The following is a 17,143-nucleotide window of genomic DNA, read 5'->3' on the forward strand; positions in this document are numbered from 1 at the left end:
ACGCGCTTGCACCGGCCCGACACGGAGTATGGGAACCCCCTCCCTCCTTCCTCCTCTGGTTCTGAGAAAAAAAAAACATTAAATAGTTTCTCGCTTCGTGGTCTTTTAATGCTTTAATGAGTGTAATTTTTGCACAACAGTCCCCCCCCCCCCGCCCCCCCCCCCCCCCCCAATCTGTGTTTTCTGGACCGGTGCTGTGCGCGCTTGTGAGTTTTATTTTTTATATATTACAAAAAGGGAGCGGGCCGGCGCCATAGCTCAAACCCTGACAACCAAATAGATAATCAACAAGACGAATGGCTTCTTTTGTAAGGCGCGGCTCCCGTATTAATTTTCATTTTCTTTTCTTAGAGCAGGTATCGAAAAATATAGAGCAAGAGGGGGGAGACGGAGAAAATAGCATTCCTCTCGATGAACTTTAAACAAAAAAAGTGTGCCCCTCAAATTGGTCCGCTCGTATTCCTCGGCCCAGAGAAGATTCCCCATTACTTGTTGGTTGATTTCTCCCTGGGCCTGTTGCCACAGAGACTCCCTCTGCCCATTTATCTGTTTTCTTCCTGTTTATGAAAGGCTCCCCCAGCGCAAAAACCGCCCTGCTATCAACCTGTACACCTAGATGTGCTCAAGCACACGCACACACCCACAGACACGCTGCGCCAAGCATGTAAAGCCTCGAATATGACTTGTATCAGCGTGTAAGCCCGCATTTTCCAACATTTCAGTTTTATTACTGCAAAAAACAGCTTCATTGTTTTTTATGGGTCTTGTTTGTTTGTTTGTTTGTTTGCTATTAACCACTTTGCTTCAAAGAGACTGCAGCATGTTTCCTCCATTTTCAGTGTGCATTCATTTCCAGTTGTAGATAACGAGACACAAATATAGCCTATATCTTCTTCTTCTATGTTGAGCGCCATAAGGTTTAATACCCCTCCTCTACACACATACACAGCCCCCCAGGCCCCAGGCAGTGTACCTCTCCTCACATAAGATAATATTTGTGTCCGAATGCTGTTATTTTCACGACACACCAATTGTCCTTTATTGGAGCATCTAAACTAGACATCCCCCTCCCCATATATTCACACACATGCACACACATATGTGCTTCCACAATAACCCCTAATGCCCCAGAGCACTTGCAGTCCGAGTTGAAATAAATGAATTTGCGTTCTAGGTGACACCGCACACAATACAATCCGCCGAGGAATCCTTATTCTTTTTGCCCCCTTTATCAGCAGGGCCTTCTGCTGCTTCCGTGAATGGGAGCAGATTTTTGTAAGGGTGCCCACTCCCCCCACCCAGCTTTCTGAAAAAGTTCACCGCCATTATTTTCCGGACAGGACAGAGGGGACGGCACCTCAAGAAAAATGCGAGAATTATACAAGAAAAAATCATTAATCACTTGTTCTTCTTTAAACACTTCTTCTCCCTCTCCTTCTTCTCTATTGTCATCCGGCAGCCACACACAAGACCCCTTCTGCCAGGAGAGCGAGGGCAGCGAGCAGAGAGACAGATAGAGGAGGAGAGAAAGAAGACGTCTTGGAAGACACTTGGAAGACACCCCTCCTCCTCCCCCTTACACACACACACACACACACACACACACACACACACACACACACACACACACGCACACACAGGCACGCACGCACGCACACACACACACACACACACACACACACACACACACACACTATATACTCATACATACACCTCCCCTTTCCGACCCTCAGCGAACTATTTTTTTTACACCCCTCAAGTATCCTACCATAAGAAAAACTTTTTCTTCCTCATTGGAAAGAAGAAAATCCTCCAAAGATACTCCAAAAATACAGTGAGAGAGCCCTCACGGAGCAGAAGAAGATGGCCCAGAGGTCGCTGAAAGTGGCTGCTTCTAAGGTAAGAGGCCTGGGAACTTAATTTCGTCTCCCCCTTTTTCTGACTTTGCCTCTCCTACTCCTGAGTGTCTGATGGCTCGGTGGCGTTTTTATGGTTTTATTGCCCCCTGCGCATTTGGCGAGGTCAGGCGAAGGGGGCATTTATGGCCCTGGAGGCTTTGATTTTAGCACAGGGACTTTTGGAGCTGCTTGTTTGTGTTGAAAGGTGTGTGTGTCTGTGTGTTTGCTTGCAGCCTATGCAGCTATAGAATAAGGACTTGTGCTGTGGTGTTTTCGCTAGAGTTTGTGCAACTGTTTGCGTTCCTCTGGGCTGCGGTGGTGTCATTACTGCGCCTGTTTGTCAATCACGAGGCCTTCTTTAGCATCTGTTGTGCCTAAAATGAGCTACTGTGCGGTCTGTGACGCACTGGATAGCGATGGGTATTTATGATGAACCAGACTATTTTTTATGATTTCTCACATTCAGCTGAATGAGTATTTTCGATTGAAGGGGCATGTATGATGCAGTTGGAATGTACACTTAACGCAGTAACCTATACAAGCTCGTGATACTTGAGGAAAAATCTGAAATTCTCGAGCTAATGTATGACAGAGTGGCCCACGTGAATAATTCCTAGTTCACCCTGAGCTTATGAAGCATTTTGTCTTGGCTCTGTTTCTGTGGTAATAAAGTGTGGCTGTGGTTTAGGCCTATAGCTTTTAATGAGATACTGTTGCATGCATTCGTGTGTTTGTCAGCCAGGTGCAAACAGGGTATGGAGAGTGCAGCAGGAATATGAATAATACGGCTCTCAATTGGAGAGGGGGATGCAGGCTGAAAAAGAAAAATTAAAAGCAGTGAGGGGAGCGCTGGTTAATGGATACTCTCTCTGTTGCGCTCCAAAACAATTTACCTCGAAAACAAACGATCGGCGAGGCTTTCCAAATGAACTGCGAACGATCGCCGGTCGCCGTGCGCGCTCAGGCCTCCGGTATCTGCTGAGCCGAGCAGTCGCGGCCTCAGGAAGCCACTCACTCCTGTTTGACCCCTTCAGAAATCAATCTGTCCGGGATTAAAAATAAAAGCGCAGCGGTTCTGGTGGAGGGACTCTGGTCTCTCATGGGAAAGCATGCCATGGGGTGATGCGATGCGTGGAGAAGTAAGAGAAACAGATGAGAGAAATATAAGCGGCGGGTATCGAAGGAAGGGCAGAGAGAGAGAGAGAGAGAGGGAGAGGGAGAAAAAAAATCGATGGTCATGCAGGGGCAGCAGAATGGCCAAGCTGCGGCCACAGAGAGTTCAACCAGAGGACACGTTTTTCTGACCGATGAGGTCCACTGGCTCTGAAGCAAGAGGCTGACCTGTGGTTACCACCCACCCCACCCCGCCCAGCACACACACACACACACACACACACACACACACACACACACACACACACACACACACACACCACTCATACCTCCATCACTCTTGGTCCCCCTTGACCTCGCAAGGCTGCTGGACCCTCCGCTCCCTCGGACATTCCCAGACCTAGGGAGCCCCCGGGCCACTTAGTCATAACAGGCCGAGCAGGGCACTGTAACCCGGGCCACGGCGGCGATATCTCCGCTCCCACACCCAGACAGTCGGACAGACAGACAGACAGGCAGACAGGCAGACAGGCAAACAGTCAGACAAGTTACCCAACCACCTGGGCAGGGGTCAGTTACAGGCCACTGCAGACTGTTAGTCGGTGGGGTTGCGTTTGAAATATTTTACATATGATAATATAAATTTGCCCTGTCTAACACAAGCAAACTTACACTGGTTTCAAAGCAGCTGTCTCATTGACAGCTGCACTGGACACTAATAAAAGGTGCTGTGAGACATTCTTACTGTATGATTCGGTATAAAGGGCCCGCTGGGCCTGTTAACAAGCTGAAACAGAGGGAATGTGCAGCCTGATGCTGGACACTATTTGGACAGACCTCAGTGTAAACAGTCGCTACCCCTCTGATAGCTCTGATGAAAACTGCTGAGCAGCCTTTTTCACTTCCAGGCTTATTCCAGTCATGTTTGCACACTGTTTTCAGCAAGATCGTTTTACAGTAAAATATTTTTAGTTGGGTCAAATTCAAGAGGTTCAGGTCACCCATGTTGACAAACTGCTTAGCCAGTAAATAATATAAGATAGAATAGAATTCCTTTACTTTCAAAGTCATTGTGTGCAGCTGGTGTCACCATCACTACCGTTACCCATTTCCCACACAGTTTAGCTATGCCATGTCATACCCACACTGTCCTCACTGATGGGTCTATGTTTATACTCATTGCTGTGCAGCTACAGATTCATACAACATTTTCATAATTTCAGTCGTCACCTAAACATACCAGACTGAATACCGAGGAAAATCATTTCATAATGAAAATCACACATCATTCAAATGAATGCCAACGGATATTTTCACGCTGCAAGCAGGATGCTTCAGTGTTGTTTCAAAGTCTCATCATGCGACCTGTGGCTGGTCTGGATCAAACATGTGGCTGTTTGTTCACCTGACCGTCTTATTAAACTGTCACCCCTATATTTGAAATATTATTACAGTTATCATAACATCCCGACACACTGACATACATTGTGCATCATTAGAAAGCTTGACTTGTTTAAGCTGCTTTGATATGTTGCAGTTTTACACTGATATGTAAGTGTTTCACATAGCCTGACAAAAGACATATTCTGATATTAAGGTGGACATTACTGTTACTGACTCACTGCAGGAAAACTCTCAGCTGTAATGTTTCATAAAAGGCTGCAATGCATAAGTAAACAGGGAAGGATGCTGCAGGGTCGAAAGAAAAAGACATTTCTAAAACTGCATTTCAGAAAATTTATCAAAAATACATCCAATATAAATGTTGCAGTCAGGTGACCTAAAATAAATATCAGTAGTGACTAGTCGATTAATGGCCACGGCTGATTATCAGACCAATATTCGGTTCCATGTATTGGTATCTGTGATTACTTTTGTCAGATTTTCTTATAAACTAATTTTGGCTCTGATACAGCACCCCCTCACACAATATCCCACCCACAACATATATGATTGTAACATAATCACAATTATTATCTTATAAACACTGAATAATCGTAATCCGCGAAGTAACTAGCAGTAATTTGTACTGAGGTTTATTTCACCACTGGTTATCACTAAATAAAACACTAGTTTTTAGTCTCCTTGTTTTCTTATAGTCGCTGTCGGTATCGGCCCTGAAACCGGTCCACCCCTAATGAATATATGACATACTTTGGGAAATGACAACGTAACCCTAGCAGTGTTAATGCTGTTGTTGTTTTTTCACAAGGATGCTGTGGAGTAGTTTGTAAAGTTTCTCATCATAAAACCTTAAATGGAGTCAATCTAATTTCTGCCCTGAGCTCATGCAGGTTCATTAAAACCAGGCTTGTTAAATTAAAAGTCCTGCTGCTCTGCTGCTGCACAAGTGCCTGCTGAGCTCTTATTTAGTGAAACCAGACATTACTTTCTGCGCTTTTCAGCTTCTCTCTGCCCATGAATGTTGTTTTTGCTGCAGCTTTATCACTTGTCCTGATGTTTCTCGCCATATAAAAGGAGATTTGTTTTGTAATCTCAGTGGGATTAGCAGTTGAATAACTGTGAAGTGAAAGAATGAAACACCATGGCGTTAGGCAGGCAGATGTGAGGCAGCTCTCACTCTTGACCGGTATATTACGGAGAGGCGCTCACTGACATGTTTGGAGGCTTTGGACCAGCTGATGGGGCTGATGTTTCAACAGCAGCTTTACACGGGAAGCTGCAGACTTTCGGGCTTCGCAACACACACGTATTCACACATACACTGTGACATGAAGTCACAGGCACCAAATATGTCTTCACTGTACGTGTTTGTGAGCGTGCACGTGTTCATATGGGTCAGTGATCATCACGGGCTGGCACACACTCAACCAAGAAAAACAACAGTTACACAAACTTCTACCTCTGCCTGTCTCTGGCCCGGGGAGTCTCGCGGTGGTTTGCTAATTGCCAGACAAATCGCCCGCGCGCTTTTTTTCCTGCCTCGCGCTCGTTGCAGCCACGTTGCCCGAGAAATTTATTATTCTGGAGAGCGCGAGGAGCCGAGGAGGTCACGGTGCAGGCGCGCGGGCTGCAGGAGGAGGTCGTCACGAGAGATATATGGCTGCGAGCCTTTTACTACTGCACCGGCTGTGTGTATATGTGTGTTAGAGAGAGGAAGCGTGCGAGCCATTTAAAAGTAGACATGTATTAAGTATTAAAAAGACAGAGCCAAGGAAGGGTTGCCAAGTTGCAACATGCGCGCACACTGTTTCTTTTTATAGGCCAGGCTGTAGGATGATGCTGGTGCGATGTGGCTGTGGGGTGTAACGTTCGTCGCTAGGTATTTTACATTATTAACAGTTAAAATATTAACTTGGCCTAATTAAAAACTAGAATGAATATGATCAAATCCTTATCTTCAAGTAATGACGAATTAGAACAACTGAAACTATAAATCCCTCATTATACTCTGATGTTCTTTGTCATTCTTTGTATTCATCGATAGAAAAAGGTCTGAAGTCAGCCCAATGCCTAGAATTCATCAATTTCTTTTTTTTGCATTCTTTAGGTTCCATTTCTATTTTTTGATCTTGTCACAGTGCTGTGCTTCTGTCCTGCTTAGATTTAAGCACAAAGCCAATTGGCTAAGAGAAAGACATCGTGTTTTGTCCTAAAATGCCAGTTTGGTGCAACAAACACGGCGTCAAATACTGATACACAGACTCGAACTGTGGTCACTGGCTTAGCGACCTTGTCTCCACTGTCGTCCCTTCCTCCTCCCCATATAAAAGTCAGTTCATAGACATGCAATGTGAACAAACTTGGACGGATTTGTGTTTTGCAAAAGCGTTAACAGCCAACATGTTGTACTGGAGACTAGGCTGGGTGTGAAGACCCTTTGTGGATTCTTTGACTTCCCTCTTTCTAGAAAAAGATACTACAGCATCTGCCCCAGAACCATGAATGACTTCAAAAATGTTCTGACAACAGCTTTAAGTTTCTGTCTGTATCTTTTGACACCTGGAAAACAACTCATTTTGTGGGGTTGTGATATTTCTATTTTGTTTCCTTTACTGTTGTCTGATCCTGCTGTTTGGCACTGGTCGTGTAGGTAAAGAGAGACAAGTAGGCACATAGTGTGTTATAGCAGCGATCGTGTCTGTTAGGTGTGAGTGATAAATGCTCTTCTGTGGCCTGTATGACTAAAGGCGGAGCATTAGGCCAGCACAAGCATATTGATACTAAAGTATTAAACAGCCCCTCTGCCGCTCTGAACCTTTTACTTATCGATATCCAAGTGACACCGATGCGCTAACTATCATACACAATAACGTCCTGTGGAGAGCAGATCTGACACACACGAAGATGAACTTCTTGCATGTGTCAACGGTTTCTTACTAGTGGTTGTTCTCCACGCCACGAAGTATTTCAGAAACAAGAAATTAAAAACATTTATTTAAAAATCCAACTTCTTCCACTCAGGACAACCAAATGATTTGGACAACGGCCTTTTTTTAATTATTATTTTGTATTACCCATTATCATTTCGATTATAATTAAAAATATCCACAAAAGGAGAACACACGAAGAGCGGAACTCATTACAGTTGGCATGCAGTGTTGCATGTCACTTGTGCTTATATGGTTATATGTTGGGCCTACATCTCAAACCGTTCTGTCTGTACACTTTGATTGTGGTTGCAAAAGGAAGCTTTGGTGCAAAATGATTTCAGCACGTATGTTTTATAGCCAGCATTAAAGACAACGTATGAATTCCACGCTTTATATCGCCCGTTATCTGGAAGTGCTCCTCCGTTAGTATTAAGATCAAACGTTCAAGAGCATGTGGCCTAATTGTGAGTTGTGTTCGAACCCCATCCAGGAGGCTGCTGCCCAGAAACACACTTCTTTTGAATTGCAATTGTAAAAGTGTAAAACATATAAGGTGTAAAAAAGTCAACTGTAACTCAGCGGGCTCTCCTCCAGGCTTTACAACGTTATAACAAGGCAGTTTGAACATTGCTCAGAAGTCATTGATCCTGTCATGTCTGACAAGACAACAGTCTATTAAAGTGCACTGTACTCCCTATTTAATGTTCAGACGGATGGCTTTCGTGTACGAGTCGAATATCAATTATGGATCCGGTTTCTTCCATAATAATAATACGACAGTAAAGAGAGCGTTCATGCTTACAGGTGCATTTAAAAAAAACTGATAATAACCGACATGTTATTAGTTATTTATTGTGATTGGGCTCAAATATTTATGAAATAAGAAAGAAAACAATAGGAAAGCGGAGAGGTTACGGGTTGTACCGGCCGAACCACCGGCCGGCCGGGGATGTCTCTGGTGCAATCCCATACCAGGGGGGAGACCTCACGTCTTGCGGAGGATAAGAATATATTTCAAAAACCGGTTGTGCGCGTGCTGCCGCCTCAAGACAGATTTACGAGCCGCAGTAAAAGGCGAGATGTCGGGGCTTGGTAAATCAATCTCTCTCTCTCTCTCCCTCTCTCTCTCTCTCTCTCTCGCTCTCTTTTTTTTTTCTTTAACTGTCCCTGTCTTTATGCTGGCTAGGCTGTATAATAATAATAATAATAATAATAATAATAATAATAATAATAATGATAATAATAATGATAATAATAATAATAATAATTAAAGGTTTATCCTCTTGTCGTCTAAAACTCACTTAATCACGTCGTGGTCACTTTAATTTTACGGCCATTCTACATTTGAACAAAGAGACGTTTTCAGTTTCACTCTTTTTATTCAAAGCTAGTTAATCATTAACGAGGAGGGAGAATCTACCTGTCTCAATCCATCACGGACCAAGAGACCCCCGAGATCTCAAAGAACTCTAACATCACTTTACTTATTGGCTTTTAGTTTGATTTTGAGCCCGCTTGTTAAATGTTAGCAACCGTTTTAATAAGCCGAGGTTATGTCTGCTTGAAAAAAAGAAAAAAAGGTTGCCTAAATAATTAATTGGAAGGATACAGATACTTGATCAGGCTGTGTTTTTGAAAGCATAAAATTAGAATATAAAAATGCAGCTAGTTGCTATAAAGCAAAGCATGAAACAGTGACATTCCTCTCTGTTTGCTGTTGTCACATGGAGCTCTGGTGGAGGTCTCCCATCGCTCAGTGCCTGAGTAATATATGTGAGCTCTGTGTTACAGCTCTATAGTTGTGTGCATCTCCTCCTGGTTGAGTGTGTAACCCTCAGCCCATCATAACTCGGATGTTTGGACTGTAAAGGTTTGGTGTGTGTAATAGCTCTGCACGCGGCTTTGCCAAGTTTACAGAGCTGGTTTGTATTGTTATTGTCGGGCCGGCCCAGGTCTCTGCTGCTACTTATCTTAGCTGTTGTTTCACACTGTGATTGCTATAATTTATGGCCGTCATTACAGACGCCATCATCACCGCCGCAAATGTTTGATTTCCATCTTGTTGTGGGTAAAATCTCAGGGAAGCACCGCAGCGCTCGGAGTAAGTTTAAAGGACTCTGTCGCCTTTGTATTGCTTCAAAAACGAGTACTAAAATAATTACCACCAACTGTTTCACCGATAATAGCTTTGTTTCATTCTTGCTAATTATGTTGTCGCCTATGCAGTACTGGGGATTATATTTTTAGAAACTGGCCGATCTCTCTACAGGATACTTGTGGCTAATTGCATCTGTTATCACACATCTTTTATTCGTCACTCTTCTCTGAGAATTAGCTGAATAAAAAATAAAAGAGAATGGTTTTAGTTTTAATGGACACTCCCGATGAAGACAGTAGCACTTAACTGTGTAAACGAGCAGCTATTGTATTCTTTAGCATGCCGATACGTGAAGTGTAGAGGCAGCCGAGAGCTCTGTGCTCCTCAGAGGAGGCGCAGCGCGTCTTGAGGCGGCCGCGGCCCATTGTTTGACCTTGAAGTGTTCCTTGTTAGCTGCTCGGCAGCTAGGTTAGCCCTGCTCCAGCCTCCCAGGCTCAACTCTTTCTTAGAGTCTCGACCTCCATTGTTCTCCTCGAGGCTGCTCGAGCTGTGGAACCGGGACACCGCGCGCCCAAAGGATTCCAACGCGCTATTGTCGCTGCACTGCACGGCCTCGCGACGGGGGTTTTGTCTCTCCGTTGTTTCTTCCTCTGTCTGTCTGTCTGTCTGTCTGTCTGTCTGTCTCTCTCTCCTTCTTCCTTCTGCTCTGGTATCCTTCTCTCTGTGTTACGCTCTCTCTTTGTCTCCCTCTCTTTCTGGAGCAGCTCTGCTCTCAGCTCGGTTCGGCTGCTTCCTGTCCGTTTCCCTCCTTCTAAATAAATTGCTCCTTCTGCTAAATGAATTACAGCGCGTGCGGTAGCCACCCCACCAGGAAAACGTGTTAATGGGATAGAAGAAGGTGCGTGTTTCGACAATTCAGTCCAGATGAATTATTCGATTCTGATTCACATTATCACACAGATGTAGAAGAAGATTCTGGCCTCGTCCGTTCTCCAGATTAGATTTTTTTTCTTTTAGATTTCCAGCCGCTCACTCACATTTCGATGCGGAACATGAATTTGTAATAATTAAATAAGCAATTTGGAGTGATTTGTTTCCACTGACACAGTTTGCTTCAGTATTTTATGGCTGTTAAATATTTACTTTAGCTCCAGGACGCGCTAACGTGACATCGAACATGAGAAATAAACGCTGCTGTGATGCGCAATAGACGGATGAAATATGCCCGTGCTTTGCTCCGTCCTCATCGAATAATTCCAAATGCTGAAAAAGATACGTTGCAATAAAAGACGGGACAATATAAGGAATCCCCCTTGTTCTGCCGAGTAACGCCGAACTGAGAAAGAGATGACAGTGAGGAATAAGGAAGAAAGAGTCTGAGGCGTGCAGTCATTTTTTAAAACGAACATATTCGGTGACAATCATCTTTTATCGTTCTCTCGGTGCATCTGTCATAGGCCTACCCCTACTTTACCCTCACAGTTTAGAGCACACACACATTAACACACACCACTCAGTGACTCCCGCTGAAAGGTGAACACGAGTGCTCGTGTTATGTTTTTATGTTCATTTTTTTAACTGAGAGTCCTGCATCACACAGCACTGGTCCGGATGGGTCCCACGAACGGAGAGGCGTACTGACACCCCCCACCCCACCCCACCCCCTGCCCCCCTCCCCCCGACCAAGACGTCACGTGATTCATTAAATAATTAATGCAGAGGTTGCAGAATAGACATGTATTCGTCAGGAATATAACGGTAAGACATGGTGCCGCTCCAGTGTGTGTGTGTCTGACGTCGAAAATCCAACTGTCCTTTCAAAAAGAAAAAAAAAAAAAGAAAAGAAATACAAGCCCCCCTATAGCAGCGGAGAGAGGGGGGAGTGAGAGAGAAAAAAGAGAGAGAGGGAGAGAGGGGGAGAAGAGGAGACACTGAGAAACGCCAACGGAGAGAGAGAGGAAGAGAAAAGAGAGAAGGAGGCTGCAATAAAACAAATTTGGACGGGTGTGCGTCTTGCGGGTCGTTGTGGACACCGTGAGTATTGCGGAAGGAAGGGGACTGCATGGGGGGAACCACACTTCTTCTTCCTCATCTTCACCGCTGATGCGCCGCCTTCGCCCGCATCCCTCTCAGTGAATCATAGGCTATTTTAACATCGTGGTAAATATGCCCCAAAATACCCATCTTTCGCCGTGTTTTCTCATCGTGCATGTTGCTTTGGTGTTGTTTACACATCAGCCCCCACCCATCATCATCAGCCATTGTTTATAGGTTGGAGCGGTGCAGCCTGCAAGCCGGAGAGAGGGAGGGAGCGATGCAATGTTAGCCGATGGCTGTTTATATTTTAAGAAGCACTTGGATATTCTCCTCCATCTTTCTCCCATCACCTCCTGTCTGCCTCTACATCTCTCTCTATCTGCCTGACTCTCTGTCCATCCCTCTCTCCCTCTCTCTCTCTCTCTTCCCCCCTCTCTCTCTCTCTCTCTTCTTTTTCCCAGCCAGCTACTTCTCTTGATTTATAGTGAGGCAGGGTGTCAGCGTGCGGCCGGGGCTGCCATTGTGTGTTTGTGAGGGAGTGCTGTTGTTTATGGTGCTGCCCGCGATAAATCATGTTTCCTCCGCTGTGGAAGACGGTGGGGAAAAATGACGGTCGATGGCCCGATGATACACCGGAACGAGGAAGAAGAAGGACAGGAGCAGGAGATCTCGCCTCGGCCGCCGCGGGCTCCTCTCTCGGTTGTCCTCCTCTTTCTGTTCCGGCTCTGTTTTCGCTGCCTTGCTCTCTTTCTCCTCCTCTATATCTGACTGCATTTCCCCTCGTGCCCTCACCCACACCCTCCGCCTTTTTACACTTGATTATTACTAGGGGTGTTTTCTTTTTTCTCGCTCAGTATGAGAGTGGCTGGCTGTAGCTCCGGGTCTTGAATTACTGCGGCGACCAATTAACGAGAGATTTGTTTAAATTTGGCACACCGGGCACGCCTCGGCCGCCATGAAATCTCATAAAAAAGGACCTGCCAGCCAGGGAAAGCTCATCTATCTAGCCAGGAGGTGTGCGTGAATCCAAGTAGCTCAGCCAGAGGAAGCCGAGGAGCTATAGGACGTCGGTTCGAATCCGTGGCTTCTCAAGCACAATTATCCTAGGCCCTGGTTTTTACTGAAATACAATCGTTAAAACGCTCTCTGCACTGACAGAAACTATCCAGGGAGAATCATCCTGGCTTTGGAATTGATATCAACTTCATTCAAGTTAACTTAACTACCTGCATACTGCTATGGCATGTTGAAAATACCCTACCACATAAGAAATCTGCTGGAGGAGAGCAGAGGTGTTTAATAGTGCTATGCTTTATCCATGACTGTACACCGACTCCGAATTTATACTTAGAAGCTTTTTTTCCTTCTCTCCATGCATTTTTATTTTTTCAATGTGTTTTTATTGGATGTCTGCTGGACTGGAACAGGGAGCCATTATTCATGTCAGCACTCAGTGTCTCTGCCTTTGCTCAAATTCTTCACCGTGAATCAGACCTTCTTCTCTTCTTTAAACGTGGCGACGAAAATAACATGCAGGGATGGCAGGACTTTTTCCACCATTTTCTGCTGCTTGTTTTTTAGCCACGTGCTGTGTGTCCCATCTCAGTTCTCACTGGAACTCTTCGCAGGGCTATACGCAAAATCAAACGCAGTGACTCAGTGAGACATTGTGATTTGGTTGTGGTACCATATTTAGTCTTCCCCATGGCGAGTAGCGTGTAGGGCGGGTGAGGAGGGGTCGGGTGGAGTAACGTCATCTTCATCGGCTAGCCTCATAACTTACTAACGTAAATGACGCGTGTGCGCTGTTGTTTTGGTGTAAAGCGCGCTGGTAATATTTGCAAAGTACAATAAATACAGACGACAGTGAACGCAGCATCAAATCATTTTATTACATACATACAACAGTAGCTTACAAGACCAATGTTACAGTGTAAGATGTGTAATATGAGTCATTTCTTAATGATATTGTTAAACATATTATTAACCAATCGTAGCCTATATCAAAGTTATTTACAAATGAAGGGACGCATCTGATGCGGCTGCAATGGATGGATGGATGGACGGATGGATGGATGGATGGATGGATGGACGGATGGATGGATGGATGGATGGATGGATGGATGGACGGATGGATGGATGGATGGATGGATGGATGAATGAAATCACTTTACAATTACATTTCCAAGGCTGAGCTCTTTCCTCTACTCTCTCCCCCTCTCTCTGTCTGTCTCCCTCCTCGGCCATCACTACCAGTGTAAACCTTAGTGTAACCAAATTAGAGCGGCTCCGCGGCTTCCCATCACATAATAATGGCAGTAGCAGCAAGAGGCAGCTTTTCAAAATGTGTATTCCTGCTGTCCTCCGCCGTGTCAAAAACAATATCGCGCCTCATTTCTGCGGACGGAGAGAGAGAGAGAGAGAGAGAGAGAGAGAAGGGGGAGTGACAGGATTCCCTTCCTCCTTTTTTCATATATATTTAAATATTTTGAAGGCTATCTCGACCTCATATCTGATTTGGGTGACAGGGACGCGTTGGAAATACATTCACAAACGTCTTTGTGGGCGCCTGCTGCGGACAGACACACAGGAGGCAGGTTGTGAGCCTGGTCCTGCACCAAGCAGAGAGTTAAGAGGGAGTCAACGTTGACATTAAAATAAGTCAAATCACAGTTTACTTTAAAACAGCCCTACGTCACACAGCGAACGGTCCACGGCAGCAGAGAGGGTTGCTTTATCTTATCTCATTCCAGGCATGTGTCCACTGTTAAGTGTGTTTTGTCTGGCAAGATAGTTCCAGATCAAACCCAGCTGAAATAGTTCAAATATCTGAAACGGTGTTGAGAAATGATATCACTGCCTGTCTGACATCCATATCCAAGCGGCAGGAGGGGGACTCCGCTGAGGCCTCGCTGCTTTTCACAACTCTCTCCCTTAATCCTCCTCTGCCTGTATGCTACTGCTGCTGATGATCCCGATGCGAGAAGGCATGTTTGTTAGCCCGCTATGAAAAACACAGATAGATGGCGTTAACGTGTCTCTGCGCCCTGTATTCGCACAATCCGAAGCCTATTGTGACACCACACACATTAATGTTTACCCCGAAACCGGCTGTAGGACAAAGGCAGCATTATCAGCTCAGTGTGGCATCAGGAGGATGGAGGAGGGAACAGAAATAGTGCCTGCCTTTCATTTGTGTATGTTAATGTGTTAATTATTTTCCAAACTGTTAGTGAAGAAGGAGCAACGTGATTAAATGGAAGCGACTAGTGCGAAACCTTCGGTGAGCACTGCTGTTTATATAATGATGATTCATTGTCGTTAGATGACTGCCTCATTATTGTTTTTATCCAAACTTTTGATGAATGTAACTGCGGCACGAGAGAAGGTATTTCTATGTGAAAATGTGTTTAAAATCTTGGCTTAGGGAAAGAAAATTCAACAGCTCATTGGTCAGTCTGGTGGCGTCTTAATAAATGGACGGATCTGTTGGACCATTTTATTGCATATGGTCAGAGCCAAGGTCGGTGCAGACCCACGCGTCTGACAGACAGCATGTAAGCAAGTAGGCACGCGGACAAGATTTCGCACAAGGCGCATATTCCCACTCACTGCCAGGACAGGCAGCCATATTGTCTTCCTCTCTGTTCTTCTCCCACGCAAAACAGAACAAAACAAAATCTAAATGCGCAGAGCGACTACTCCGGGAAATGCAGGAAAGAGTCTTTCAACAGCCACTGTAGCACTCATCTAATGAAATCTAGTCCCTGCAAACGTCGCTCAATTTGAAAACATCGCAGTTGAGAAAAGACAAAAAAAATCCTATTGAATTTAAGCATGGCTGAAAATACGAGGCGGTTTTTCTCTTTTCTGAAACGGATCGAATTGCAGCATCAACGCAAAGTGGGGGAAAAAAAAAAAAAAAACAGCATACGCGTTTGTTTTACAGTGAAATATTCCATCGTACAAACCCGTGTTGACCTGTCGACACGAGGCTGAAGCAGGCTATAGAAACCAATGTGAAATTAATTCAAATAACCTCAGAAAAAATAATGTGTTTTTTGTTGCGTCCACCTTTAAAATGTTAAATATGTCTGCTTTTAGTCATGCAGTAAAGTGTTGTTAAAACTGCGATAATAAGTCCAACGAATGAAGTCCACACTATATAACAGCGGCGGTGAATATATATCCCATGCTGTCCGCGCTCAGCTATAAAATGTTGCGGAGCTAATTGAACTTTAAGGATCTAGATGCAGCCTACAACCCGACAAAACCGGGTGGATTCCTCTCGGAATCGCAGTTAAGATACAAAAAACAAAAACAAAAACGAAAAAACACTTGCGAAATGAAAGCAGGAGGATTAAAAACGCGAATGGAGCAGAGATTCTTCGAAAACAGTCAGACATAAATCAGAGGAGCTCTCGGTCTCATAAATCTGCTGCCGCCGGACGTTAACGAGCCAAAGATTTAAATGTGGGGAAAATAATGTTAACAAAACACGTGAACATGTGTTTAAATCAAGCCTAACAAGGCGCAGCCTTTACAAACCTGACGCTATGATTTATTCTACAGAAAGAAATGACTGGGTAATACAGCAACATGGCGTTATAATAATAATAATAATAATAATAATAATAATAATAATAATAATAATAATAATAGTTGGAGTAGTATTTAACACAAACGCTAAATTGTCTTATCTCTTTAAAAGCAGATATCCAGTCTCTTGCTCCACGCGCCAGGAACTTCATGGGATTTTCCTCGCGCGGAGGTGATTAGCACTTCGGAAATAAATCAATAAGAAGCCTTGCGCTAATTTATGATCTTCTGCACGAGGGCAGTGATTCAAAGCGCGTGAAAAATGAGCGGCTGAAACCGTATCCAGAGCCCGCGAGCTGCGCTTTTTTTCGCCCCTTCAACCGGGAGAGTTGGAGAGCAGCATGCACGAGAGCGATAAGAGATACCGAGCTGCTGAGCCGGAAACGTCTCCACGAGGAGCGGAACAGGCTCGAGCTTTTCCCCCGCTCCATCCTCTTTCTTTTATCGCAATGGGTACAAACTAAAAATAACGCCTCGGCTTTCTGTAATTCAACTTCTCTCTCTCTCTCTTTATTCACCATTTCCCTCACTTTACCCCCCCCCCCCCCCCCCCCTTTCATTCTGTGTGTGTGTGTGTGTGGCAGTGAAGGCATGTCTAAACGCGTGGGCAGATAACACAGATACACGCACACACACACACACACACACACACACACACACAGACACAGAGCGAATCAGAGGAAGAGCAGAGCCAAGTGCATCTGTTTGAGATTCATTTTGTAGCGTGCATAACGGCCAACACATCCAGGACAGATTTACAGTCCAGTAGCTCGTTCGAGGGGTTCAAAATTGCTCCAGAATCACACAACTCTGTGATAGGCAGATATCATGCAGTTCACTATTTTGTATCATTTCAACGCCACGCGCAGATCATTTTCTACAACTTTCTACAACAAGAGTTGTTTTCGCCCCCTGAGAATGTGCACAGGCCCAGCTGCCTCAGACATCCGTATCTGCTGCAGGTCTTCGTCATTCATCCCCTACATGAATATGAAATGAAAGTGAGATGAATTTGGTGACGTTTGCTTTCGTTTAAATTCATGTAAAGTTTTGACATTTTCTCA

General features: G+C 44.7%; 1 protein-coding gene across 10 annotated transcripts in view; it reads left to right on the forward strand.

Annotated features, from left to right (window-relative positions):
- The window catches only part of hoxb3a (homeobox B3a), an 89,967-nt gene that overhangs the window by 46,231 nt on the left and 26,593 nt on the right, over window positions 1-17,143 (forward strand). For 7 of the 10 annotated variants that reach the window (XM_030406662.1, XM_030406664.1, XM_030406665.1 and 4 more), the window contains one exon: window positions 1,460-1,899. The exons of 1 other annotated variant lie outside the window; for it this stretch is intronic. The gene's annotated coding sequence lies outside the window, so the exon portion shown is untranslated. Of the gene's footprint in view, window positions 1-1,459; window positions 1,900-11,383; window positions 11,604-17,143 lie in introns of those variants that run through there. 2 more of the 10 variants (XM_030406668.1, XM_030406670.1) reach the window with 2 other exon arrangements.

This window comes from Sparus aurata, chromosome 23 (genome assembly GCF_900880675.1).
Source record: "Sparus aurata chromosome 23, fSpaAur1.1, whole genome shotgun sequence".
Lineage (NCBI taxonomy): Eukaryota > Metazoa > Chordata > Actinopteri > Spariformes > Sparidae > Sparus > Sparus aurata.